General features: G+C 34.9%; 1 long non-coding RNA gene across 1 annotated transcript in view; it reads left to right on the top strand.

The window, feature by feature from the left end:
* The first annotated feature begins 5,453 nt into the window (after window positions 1–5,453).
* LOC139905298 (uncharacterized) overlaps window positions 5,454–13,626 on the top strand; it is a 295,920-nt gene continuing 287,747 nt past the window's right edge. Inside the window, exon 1 of the long non-coding RNA XR_011779939.1 lies at window positions 5,454–5,651. This is a non-coding gene — a long non-coding RNA (uncharacterized lncRNA). The remainder of the gene's footprint in view (window positions 5,652–13,626) is intronic.

The following is a 13,626-nucleotide window of genomic DNA, read 5'->3' on the forward strand; positions in this document are numbered from 1 at the left end:
GATTTCATTATAGAAACGATATTCTAAAGCTTTCTTGGCAGTAGAAGCAGTCAAATTCATGCATTTGAGTAGTGAGAAACGTGCACGTACCGTCGAAGATACATATCGTCAAAAAATGATTTGACATAATATTTTATAAAAGAAACTAATTGCAATTTAGCTCCTGATTTTGTATAGGTGCGATTTATGAACATCAGTTAATTGCTTTAATTTCTTGTGTATACATATATATATATAAACGATTTTAGTTGATTCATTTTCATAATTTGAAATTTCCAAAATTCTTTGAATACATTTAAAATACTTAAGACCTAATTTTGATGACATTGGATCAAATATCATGCCAAAACGGTAAATTGGTGGAATTTGTCCAAATCAAGTAATTGGAACCGGATTTATTCTGGAAAAACCAACATTTTTAAGATCTTTGGAAGTTGCCAATGTCAAATTATTTAATGAACTAGTTATACACAACGAACACATCAAATATTGAGCCAAATTACATCTGTTTGTATTTATTAACTATCCCTCTAAAACCTCTCAATGAAAAGTAATTCAAAGAGAAAAACAAAATGAAAAAATCACTGGGTATAAAATACCAAAGTTAGATTTATTTAGTATTTGGACAAGGGGGACGTCACTTATGTTTCAAAACTGTGCAAAACAAAACTTAAAATGTGTACTAATATAATTAAAAAAGAATATAACTTTTCTAATCTGTAAAACTTGTTTATAGTTTTTTTGAAAAAGAAGGTATATGTTGCTTCACACCATCAAAAATAATTTAGTGGTGTAGAAGTTTGTAAATTTTTACCTACGGTTTCATGTTAAATCTTAAGAGCCCGTCCGAATCGGATAAAAAACCATCTTACAGAAAAAATTATATACTAAATGACATTATCATAGCTATCAACTAGTGACATCACTAACAGTCAATATTTACTCATTTTAAGTTTGACGAATTCACGTATCAGTACCGGCCCGTAGATCAATCAGTAACAGACTGCACATGAATTAATTAACCAATGATGTTTTATTTATTATCTAATTTAGGGACTGTGTAGTCTCTAACTTTATTCTATAATTTACACGTGCACTACATACATTTGAGACGCCGATAAACAAACAACAAAAGCATAAACAGACATAAATAAATACATACATAAAATATAATACATAATGAGACTAATAAACACGACATATTCCACATCTCCCTTTCTATGAATGAATTCAACCTTAAACATAATCATTGTAGATCGCTGGGGGCTTAGACACCCGTCCCGACTTAGTAACAGTTTCTTTTAGAACTGCTGTACCTGGATCTTTTGCGTCCTGATTAATTTCTTTAGGTTTAGAATTTTCTAGGCGAGGAGATGGCATCTTATTTAAATGGGCCCGATTTCTTCTATACGAGCCAGTATCCGTTTCAATGATATAGGAACGTGGTGTTGAATTTCCTATAACAATCCCAGACTGTCTTCTATCTGGTATTATAACTTCATCTCCTTTCTGAAGAGTAATCAAAGGTTTTGCTGCGTGTCTTCGATCAAAATTAATCTTTTGTGCCGTCTTTTTATTTTCCTCCAACTGATGAAGAGCCTGGCTAGGTATTACTATTGGAGATAACTGGCATGCAGCTACAGGAACTTTTGTGTTTAACCTTCTTCCCATCATTAACTCAGCTGGAGAATATCCATTGGAGAGAGGAGTAGCTCTATAATTTAATAGAACTAAATAAGGGTCCTTGCTGCCTGATAACAGTCTTTTAACAGTTTGGACTGCTCTCTCTGCTTCTCCATTTCCTGATGAATGTCCAGGACTGCTTGTAAGATGACGGAAACCATATTCATTGGTAAATAGTTTGAACTCTCTTGATGTATAATAACTGGCGTTATCAGACCTCACTTGATCTGGGATTCCGAATCTAGAAAATACCCATTTCATCCTATCAATGACTTCCTTCGATGTTGTCGTTTGTAAACTAGCCACCTCAATCCATCTTGAATAATAGTCCACAAGAACAATGTACTGTTTCCCATTTACTTCATAAACATCCGTAGCGATATATTGCCACGGCCTTTGAGGAAGCTTTGTTGGCATTAACGGCTCCGGATGATTTTTCCTGTTGGCTTGACATCTCCGGCAATTTTCAATAAGTTCTTCAATATTTTTCATTAATCCCAGCCACCATATCGTGTTCCGAGCCAAAGCTTTACATTTGACAATACCTTGATGTCCTTCATGTATTCGATCTAACACATCCAATTTCATTGCAGAGGGAATCACTACCCTAGTTCCCATCATTAACAACCCTCCTACAACTGTCATTTCTGCTCGATAAGCGTAATATAGTCCAACAAGTCCTTTAACCAGATGTTTATCAGGCCATCCTTCTGATGCATAGATCATAATTTGTCTACAAACTTCATCTTCTTGCTGATGATGTATAATTTCTTCTAACTTGCTATTGGTGATAGGTATTTCCTCTAGTATATGATTTGCATATAATTCCAATTCGTCGTAAAAACTATATTCTTCCTTGTTATCCATTGGAGATCGTGAAAGTGTATCAGCCGTATTCAAATTTTTACCTGGAACATGTACTGGCGTAAAAGAATATCGCATTAGCTTCATCCTCATTCTTTGAATCCTTACTGGAAGTTGATCTAAATCCTTCGTCGACAATAACGGAATCAACGGTTTATGATCAGTTTCTAATAAAATGTCTTTACCAAGAATGTAATCTGAAAATCTGTCACACGCAAAAGTTGACTCTAGAGCTTCTTTTTCGATTTGAGCATATCTTCGCTCGGCTTCTGAGATACTTTTGGAAGTGTACGCCACTGGCGCCCATCTATCATCGTGCTTTTGCATGAGGACTCCTCCCAATCCATAAGAAGAAGCGTCCGCTGAGACTTTCGTTTCTAACGACGAGTCGTATATTTTCAATACCGGCTTACTAGTGAGACTCTTCTTTATATCCTCCAACGCCTTCTCCTGCTCCGGACCCCAATACCATCCACTAGTAGATTTCAGAAGTTCACGTATGGGTTGTGTCCTGGTTGCTAAGTCTGGCAAGAATTTCATGAGCTGATTGACAGTTCCCATCAACCCTCTAACCTCACTAACATTTTCTGGAGCTCTCATCTTCATGATCGCCTCAACTTTCTCTTTTGAGCTTTCCACACCATTTGCTCCAACAATTTGACCCAAGAAATCTATTTGGCTTTGAGCGAATTGACACTTTTCCTTATTTAAAGTAACTCCAGCATCTTTCAACTTCCTTAAGGTTTGTACAAGTCGTTCATCGTGCTCCTCTTTTCTCTTCCCGAACACAACAATGTCATCCATAAGACAAACTGCTCCTTGTTGACTTCCCAAAATCCTATAGATTTCACTCTGAAACTTCTCAGGGCCTGATTTAATTCCGAAGGGTATCCTTTTGTACCGGAACCTCCCGAACGGCGTTATAAAAGTAGTAAGCTTTCTGGATTCTTCCTCCAAACACACCTGATGAAATCCTGCGTTGGCATCCAATTTTGAAAAAATCTTGGCTCCCCCATTAAAGAAATAGTATAATCCACTGTAGGAAGCATAAGTCGTTCCCTTTTCACTGCTAAATTCAATTTGGTTAGATCTACACAAATTCTAACTCTGTCCTTTCCTTTCGGAACCACTACCATAGGAGAACACCAGTCTGATGGCTCCACACACGCCTCAATGACATCTAATTTTACGAGCTTTTCCAATTCTTGTTTTACTAGAGGTAGAAGTGGAATTGATATCCTCCTTGGAGTCATGACACTGTAAGGCTCCACATTCGATTCAATTTTGATTTTGTATTCACCTTCCAACCTACCAAGTCCATGAAACATAGATTTGAATTCCGGAGAACTAATCGGATCTGTTGTTACTTGCTGGATAAACTTGACCACTCCTAAGGCACTACTGGCCTCTCTTCCAAGTAATAGAGAACCAGAAGAAAGAACATATATTTCTTCCTGAATCTTCCTGTCTCTTTTCTTAATCTCTCCTATGAACACACCAATCACAGGTAACTTCTTATGATCCGGTCCATTCAGTAATTTTGTAGGCTTTCTTAATATATATTTATTGAAATGAAGATCATAAACGCTTTTGGGTACCACTGTTACATCGGCCCCAGTATCTATATTGAAATAAAGGCGTTTGCCTCCCACATACACTTCAGTCCTCCAAGCGCTATTACTATTCTGGTTTGCTATTGCTTTATCTTCAACCCTTCCTATGAAATAGTCCGGTGAACCAGGTAATTCCTCCACAACCTCTTGAACCATCCTTTGCTGATTTCTGCACACTTTACCCCAGTGCCCAGTTCCCTTGCATTTGTTGCATTTACTGCCATTTGCTGGACATTTGTCTCTCGGGTGTACCTCTTTTCCACACCACTGGCAAAATTTTCTCATTGATCCTTGAGGTTTGAAGTTCTGGTGCTTCACTTTATCCTGATATCTTTTGTCTTTCTTAAATCTTCGGGTTCCAATCGCCTGAACCTGAACCTTTGACTCATTTTTAATCTCAAGAGCCCATCTCCCTGAACATTCTTCCGCTCTGCATTCATGCACGGCCTTTTCCAGTGTAAGATCACCATCCCTTAAGAGCCTTTGATCTCACCTTGTCGCTATTTATTCAAAGTACAATTTTATCTTTGATAAACTAGTCCCTCATATCTCCATAAGAACATGTATTCACAAGGGTATTAATTTTGATAGAAAATTATCGAAATTTTCTCCCTCCTCCTGTATGCATCGATTGAATTTATATCTCTCATACGTTACATTCGTCTTTGGAGTGCAAATTTTTTGAAATTTTAATAGAATAGTCTCCAGGTCGTTCTTGTCCTCCTCTGGGACATATCCTGCCTCTCCTTCCGTTCCTGCCGCGGGTGCCCACACAAATCCATTATAAATCCTAAGAGCCTCCTCACCTACTAGGTTTAAGAGGATAGCACTTTTTCTTTCTTTGGACCCCTTGTCCAATCCTGTGGCAACCACATAAATCATGTATTGCTGGCGAAACATCTTGAAATTCTCACTAGCACTGCCAGAGAGATCCAATGGCTTCGGAGGAGGTAGGCTATTACTATTTGAAACCATATTCTGTCCCGGAACAATTTTAATGCACCCTTAATTCGCTGATTTTATTTTTTTTTGTTTTACACCTGACACCATGTGTAGTCTTGTATTACTTAATACTAACTAACTTTATTCTATAATTTACACGTGATGGTGTGTCGATATAAATGTGCCTTTAGTCCCCTGTCTAGAATTACACGCCACTCATTATCCTCATCTCATATCAAGTTAATGATGAATACATCAAGTCAGACTTTAACTCTGATCTCACAAAGATGCTTACTGCATGTAATATAACCATATCCATTGCTAATCATCTACGTTCAAAACAAATATGGAGAAATACACGGGTAAACCTATCCCTTCCCGAGGAACCATCATTAAATTAATGGAGGATGTTGGTACTGATGTCATTTATAGAAATACATATAAAAATGTTTTGAGTCATCCACACCAAATGACGATCAAGTTATCAGTAAAAAGTATAAAATATTTACTAATTTCGAAATGGAACTCTGAATTTTGTACTATCTAACAGTAAGTATTCAATTTTTTTTAAATCTAAACCTAAAATATGATTCTATTTTAGCCAAAATTATCAAGAATTATCATACACAACTCATTCAATGGCAAAAAAAAAGTGCTTAAATGGCCACAACAACGGAGGTAGTAGATTTGGATGGTTCGCAACTAGTTTGTCTGAGACTAGTTTCTTCGCTTAAAGACTTGGGTATGATCATTAGGTTTTCCAATATTACATAGTCAATAAATATTACTTTTTATCACTTAAGGCTTAGCTATGGTTGATAGGCTCCAAGAAATGGTGTTCAGAAAACTCATAAAAGGTAAAAACAACTGTTTAAATGGTCACAACAACGGGGGTAGTTACATTGGGTGTAGCATTATAATTAGCAATTATGTATATCCTTCATGATAATACAATGTTGTTATGTAAGCATAAATAACGGGGAAAATATCTTTTTTCATGCTCTTAATAAGGAGTAATATCGCCGGATATTACTACATAATTAGCTTTTGCTCTAAATCTTTAAGATGGATTTATTTCTAACATGTTTTTTATTAGTATATTTATTGTCTAATTTTATGATTTTGACATGTACTTTATTTTTAATAATTAGTTAGATCTCATCGGTAGAGATATATCTATCCTGTAGAGATATATCTATCCTGTGCACAATTGTATATAGCAACTTCCACATGAAGAAGAGGGGTGATTATCTTTTTGATTAAACTCCACGTCTTGCTTGTGTTTTGCAACCTAAAGTTATGACATATTTAACTGGATTCCGGTATCAGAACAAAAAAATATTATTTGTATCAATCTATTATTTCAATATTCTGTATGTATATATCATTTATTGTTATTAGTTATATGATTCCAATTGTTTAATTTTGTATATTTAACATAAATGTATGATGGTTTATTTTTTAGTATGTAGATTATATTTAATTTAAGCCTGCTTTTTTAACTTGGAACTTCAAATATATATCGGAATACTCTACTTTGTCGTTTCATTAGTTATTATTCTGAGAATGTGGTTCATAATGAATGTCAATTGCATGGAGTGTGACGTTTTAAAATCTACTGTAACGGATAAAAACGTCTAAATCAATTATACGTAGTATATCTTCATTAAACATTTTGCAAATAAATACTTTCGTTATATCCTCAAAAATCATAATAAAGCAGGCAGATGATAATCACATCAGTATTTTAAACAATGATACCATATGTATTTTTCCCCTTCTCCTTGCACGCGTTTTTCTCTACAATATTATCAACTTTACATTTGAGAGGCCGATAAACAAACAACAAAAGCATAAACAGAAATAAATAAATACATATATAAAATATAATACATAATGAGACTAATAAACACGGCATATTCCACAGGGACAATAAGAGAATAAAAGATAATTAATAATCCAAGGTAGTTGACAATTACTTATGGGTTGATAATTTGTAATTGATCAATCGTCGGATTCCACGGGTTACAAGCTACCATAGTTTCTAAATTTTCTCGGCACACTTTTCTAATTTACATTCATACTTAATATTTTCTTTTCTCCTACAAGCTGCAAATAGAGTAGAATTTAACTCAACGAGCAAATTGAGTATGAAACAGGTACAAAATGGTACCATCTAGTTGGAGAGAAACAAGCTCAGGGATCCCATTGATTTAGCGTTACGGAGAGTTTTTGATGTTATAATAGTGTTATATTATTGGAGCAATTAGCTAATAAAGTTATTATTTCCTAATGTTATTATATCATTTTAATTTTGAAGCAACGTGCTAACAAAATTCCATATGGGGTACGTGGTGGATTCACGTGTATTATTAATTTTTATTAACTCGCTCCTGCACCCGATCCACATTAAAATATTCAAGTGTAGACTTGTCAGTAGTTAAAAAAGGTTGGGGGCCACTGTCTAGAGGATGTACTAAAATTTGAAACATTTTTCAGTGACGGGACCGATTTTAAGTCCGGTATTAAAGACTAAAAAAAAACTAAATATATCTACTTCTATGGTATATTTGATTATGACCAATTTTATCTCATAATTGAGGAAAACAGTATTGATAGGTAATTAATATTCAGTTCTGTTTTCTACATACTATCATTTTTTCTGTTTATATGTACATATAATTTAATGTATAAATTCTAAGATACATAATAAAACAGCATCCTATAATTGAATTAAGTAATAATATACATGATATACTGACAGTACTTTTCATTTCAATTATGTACATAGATTAGATGGGAAATCATCATAAGGATCATTTCCTCCATTTACGCGTTAGGTAACGATATTTTGGAGCATTTTTACAAGAAAGCAGTATATGAAAGACTCTCTAGATAATGATTTATTTGTATTTTGTTATTTAGCTACTTTTAATATAATTTATATTGTGCCGTAAAAAATTAATCTGACAGAAAAAATTCTTCAAAATTACCTTAAGTTTTTTTTTTGTAAAACATACCAGAACAATAATAGTAGCTGCATAAATTTATGTAGTTTCAAGATCACAAGAACATGAATTATTCTATTAGAATACAAAATTAATGCCTTATTGATACTTAGAAATAAGTTTTACAAATTATAATTGTATCAGTTTTGTAGTAAAATTCTATCGACACAAAAAAAACGATCTTGATCCAGTTCCAGTTCATTTTTATTTAAGTTCCTTCAACTTGTCAGATATACAGGGTCAGATATACTTAAAATTCAACCTGCTTGATAAAAATGGAATTAGGAGTGTATTTGTTTATATGAAAAAGTTAGACATTATATTAAACAATAAATTTATTCAACATGTCCTCCCTCAGCAGCCACCATCTTCTCCATCCTGCCCTAAAGGATTTGCATGCCCTGATGACTTCTGCGGAATCGACAGCATTCAACTCCCTCGTAATGGAACCCTTCAGGGCCACGATGCTCTCGTGGCTGACCTTGCACATCTCCCTCTCCAACTTCCCCTACCAGTAGTAATCACACGGATTGAGGTCGGGTGAGTTGGAGGGCCAGGTGTTGCGATCCCAGAAAGTGATGTCGTGGGAGTTGAAGAGGTTAGTGGTCCTCATGGCGATGTGTGCGGGCGCTGAGTCTTGTTGGAATATGAACTCCCTCCCAGCGGCTGTATCCTTCATCGAGGGGATGACGAACTCCTCCATGACTTCGCAGTACCTTATCACGTTAACCCTTTCCTTGGGATTGAAGAAGAAAGGAGGCATCACCTCACCGGTGCTGCAGATGACACCCAGGGTCATCACGGAGGCCGGGAACTTTGTGGTGCAGACCACAGGGATCTCTTCTCTCTCCTTGGCAAGCCACCCGTCATTCTGGACATTGTAGCTTCTGTCGACAGTCCAGTTATTCTTGTCGGAGAAGAAGATGATTCTTCCTCCATGGCTCTTCAGGTCATTGAGGAGAAACTTACCGTTGGTGAGCCTGGTGGCCTTCATGGATGACGTGAGGATGTGTTGTTTGGCCATTCGGTATGACCTGTACCCGAGGTCCTCATTCACAGCCTTGGAGACCAGCTGCTTGCTCACTCCACGGTTCTTGGCCAACCTGGACAAGGAAGTCCCCAGCGAAGCCTTGATGGACTTCCGGAGGCCTTCAAGGAAGCAGGGAGTGCGGATTCGGTCACTTCTCATGTTGTGGGCCTTGCGGCAGACCTTCCCTCAACCTCCCAGGCATTGAAGACCCGGTACACCGTGGTCTTGGGGTAGTTAAGAAGCTTGTAGATAGCAGAGGGCTTGTGTCCCACGCAAGCCAATTCGAGGATGGCGTCTCTCCTTGCTTGTTCCATGATGACTATTGTTTGTTGTCAAAACAATTGTGGTGGAAGTTATATTGTATTTTTCACGCAACCTTTTATATTAGTATGATTTAACCCCAAATATCCACATTATGGATCTGGATGAAGTTTAAAGTAGTTCCAATTAATCGTGGACACCCTGTAGTTGTACTGATTAAGCATAAGTAGAGCTGAAAAAAGAACAAGGAAAAGGTAGGAGCAAACATATAGTATTACTGAATTAAGGGCCTTGTTAACATCACCTGCCTGTTATATAATTTTCATGGAAGAAAATGAACTATACCTGTATAGAGGAGCCCCTTGACATTTAAAATATTTTGATTATATATTAAGTAATATGTTTTTTTTTATTAAAATTCATTTTTTTAAACAATTTACACGAAAATAGGCAATAATGCTTACTTCAAAGGCGAAGTTAACACCATGACGATATATTAAATCATACACAAAAAAGGAGAAAGAGAACATGTAACAAACGTTTTTTTCCTTTTCTAATTTTTAAAGGTAGTTTTTTCATTACAAACAACTCAACTCTAGGAATCATTCTTAGGACCAATACAATATCATTAAATATGTATTATTTGAACAAATCTTCAATTTTAGCAGAATATTAATTCAATACAAATTTAAAAGTAACAATAAGATTTTTTTTTAAATTTGAAAACTTGACGTTTTATAAATAACAATTCTTTTGATAGATAGAAGACACTTATGACTTTTTAAGTCAAAATATTTTTATTCTACACATTAAAATGACCCTACAAATACGAACACATAGTTTTTTGGTAGCGGAGCCGGCCTTACATGTAAATGATATCGACAAAAAGAAAAATCCTCTACAAATTTGTGGAGCATGTTAATAAAGGGAAATATATACAAAGGATCTCAATAACAAAGTCAAAATAACAGCGGAAGCAATGGTTCATCATCAATGACAATTCTCTAATAAATAGGCTTAATACGGATGATTATCGTTCTAAATATAGAATATTATGTAGAAAATAAAATTTAATTTTCTTCTTTATTAAAACTAGGTATGGTATTGGGAGATCCCTCTATAATCGATTATTTGTCTACATCAAGTCAAAATCGAATAATCGGAGGCATACTTCTAGATCTCCTTCGTCGCCGCATCACAATCCTTTGTTTATTATGACCCTCGCTGCAATTTCCATCATATAACAATCCATTTATTGGCTAATACACACCTCCCATCATTTACTAATAACCCAAACTTTATCTGAGACTCTGATCATTTTTTCCATTAAATGCCGAAAAACTCGTCTGGAGTGACGTGATATATGTCTCTATATGTCTACATTAACCTAGAAAGTACTTAATAGTCTTTTGTATTATTTCTCTCATATTCGGAGCATTTATAAATATTTATCCTTCGAGTTCCTAGGTTTTGATGACCTTTTGTCTGTTAGAACATTGTTTGTTTTTTAACATTTTTATTTCTAACAGATGCTTTATTTTTATATATTAATCTTTAATTTAAATGCATTTCATTTATTGCCTTTTTAAAATAATAAAAGAAAATTGAATGATCATATACTTTACTTACAAAAGTAAGGGCAGTTGCCTCCACATCTCATGTGTCTAAGTTATATATTACTGATGTAATGGGAGTAGCTACTGCTTTGAGGATCGTGGGATATAACAGAGGGGTTGCAAGATTATTTCCAAATAATAGATAATATAATGTGAAATGTTATTACTTTGAGTGGCTTCAAAACTTAAATAACGATCAAGGTAAATATTTTTTATAAGTCTATTCTGGATCATGTTAAAAAGTATTTCTCAGAAGATAGCACTCCATAGAAACATAACTGGATACGTTCCTTTTACCTCCACAGCTGTCCTCTAAAAAATAGTATGTACTTATCGAATTTTTGTATGCGACTAAACATTGAAAACACATTTGGATTCTATAATAATTGACAAATTATGGACTTCTGTTATAAATGAGTACCCACTACTGGCTAAAGTAACTATAGATTTACTAACACTACTTGGCTCAACTTACTTATGTGAGGAGACTACTCACTTATATCTGGGTTGCTCAAACGGTTTTAGGCTGGCGCCCCCCCTAAATACATAAAGTTTTTCTTCCAAAACAAAAATAATAGGATTTAGGATTTGATTGGAAAAAAAAATACCAGGCAATTACACTCAATACCCGTTCTTCCAAATATAATGTTGTAAAAGCAAATAATACTGGATAGAGGTCGTCAGATGCTTTTTTATTCATTTATTATCCGTTGTTGTTGTCTCCAATTTCAATATAGAAAGAGAAAGAATCATGTGCGGGCAAACTTATACAATATACCATAGAACTACATTGAGTTAAGTCCAAAGCTCATGATATTATACCGAGATTTTTGGCTGCAAAAAAAAGTACCTGATCTCTATTCAGTATTATGGAATTAGATGAAAACATATTTTATTGCTTTTCCAACATCATATTTGGTAGAACAAAATTGTCTTGCCTTGTTTTTTTTTAATAGAATGAACAAGCTCAGAATTACTAAAGACGTGGATCTATGTCTTATTTTGAGTAAGGTTAAAACTGATATGGAGGAACTGATAATATTACAACAACAAATGCACCCATCCTATTATGGGTTTAGGGGGGGGGGGGCTAAAGTTTAAATTAAAGCCAAAGGGCAGCACCCTGAAAAAGTTTAGGAAACCCTGCTCTAAAGCAAGAGGGTAGAATATAGTTAAAAAAAGCATGTAAACCGGACAGTTCCTAATTGTGTTTCGAAATATGAAAAAAGGCGTAGGAGGAGGTGATTGTGAAATTTTAAATATTTTTAATTTCTATCATAATTAAAAAGTTTTATATGAAGTAAGAATGATTTCTTCTTATCCTATTAGATTGATACTCAAATACACAAAAAAAGAAGAGAAGACTTTTCGAGCCGAATTATATTCATGAGCATTTCAGTCTTCGAATGAGTACACACAAAATCATAGTAATAGGGTAAGTAAAAAGTTCCAAGAGTTTTTTCACTTTATTTTGAGAATAAAATTAACATAGTTAGGATTATCCTATTTAGATAGTTCCAAACAGTTTTGTGGCTAATTATATGTTCGTGGACAATAGAATAAGTACAAATTTGACGGTCCATCTTCACAATTTCTATTATTTTATCGACATGTTTGACGCGTCCATATTACCAGAACGGTATCGTTGGAAATACTGCCGCATTCAATACTGTATTGGGTCCATAAACAGGGCAATTTTATTGGGTCAATTACTAGGCCCTTTCACATTGTTCATTGTGATACTGAAGAATGTATCAAATTTTCTATTTTTTACTTTCATTTTGCAAAGCTGTAACACTCAAAGCTTCACCAATCACAAACCTGTAAATATACTTTCTTTTAAGTGTATGCTTAACATATTAGCATACTATAAGCTTTTTTAATGCAATTTATTAGTCGTCAGATATAGCTTACTAAAGACATCTAGCGAAAAACCCACATAACTTTTTACTTAAGCTAATATTTCGAACAAAGAGGAACATATCCAGCTGTGAACCCCAAGCAAACCCTTTTAGCAAAGCTAATATCTAGTATAACTTTATTGTTGAGCCACTAGTAAAAAGATGCAAGGTAGAATAAAACAAAGCCCCCCTCCCCCCAGATTTGAAATAAATATTTGATAAATTTTTTTATTAACCCATTTATCATAAAATTTAACTTTATAGGTTTTGTGGGACATTAGATTATTTCAAGTGACAATGCGGTCCATTATATTAAAAGGTTAGACATCCCTTTCCTAAATGCTGAAGTTGAAGTGGCGAGGATTAGGGACATTGTAAAGTGCTTCAGAAGCTTGGTTTTGAAGGTGGCCAAGATGAAGAATGAAGGAGAATTCCATTCAAGGAAAGAAGGCAGTGGAGGGCACAGTTTAAAGAATTATCCGGAGTTCCTTTCTAGCTTGGAGATGATGATCAATGAGGACCCCACCAAATCTATGAATCGCCTCGTCAACGAATTCGCCGTGGCTACTAGGACCATCAGTAGGGTTATGAAGGGCGACTTGGAATTCCCCTCATACTAAAGGAGTATGTGCCACCTTCTGACAGAGTTCATGAAGGCCAGATGCCTCGAGAGGCAAAGAGATGTGGCCCTTTTCCTAACCATATTTG

The sequence above is a fragment of the Lepeophtheirus salmonis genome, chromosome 5, assembly GCF_016086655.4.
Source record: "Lepeophtheirus salmonis chromosome 5, UVic_Lsal_1.4, whole genome shotgun sequence".
In the NCBI taxonomy this organism is placed as follows: domain Eukaryota; kingdom Metazoa; phylum Arthropoda; class Copepoda; order Siphonostomatoida; family Caligidae; genus Lepeophtheirus; species Lepeophtheirus salmonis.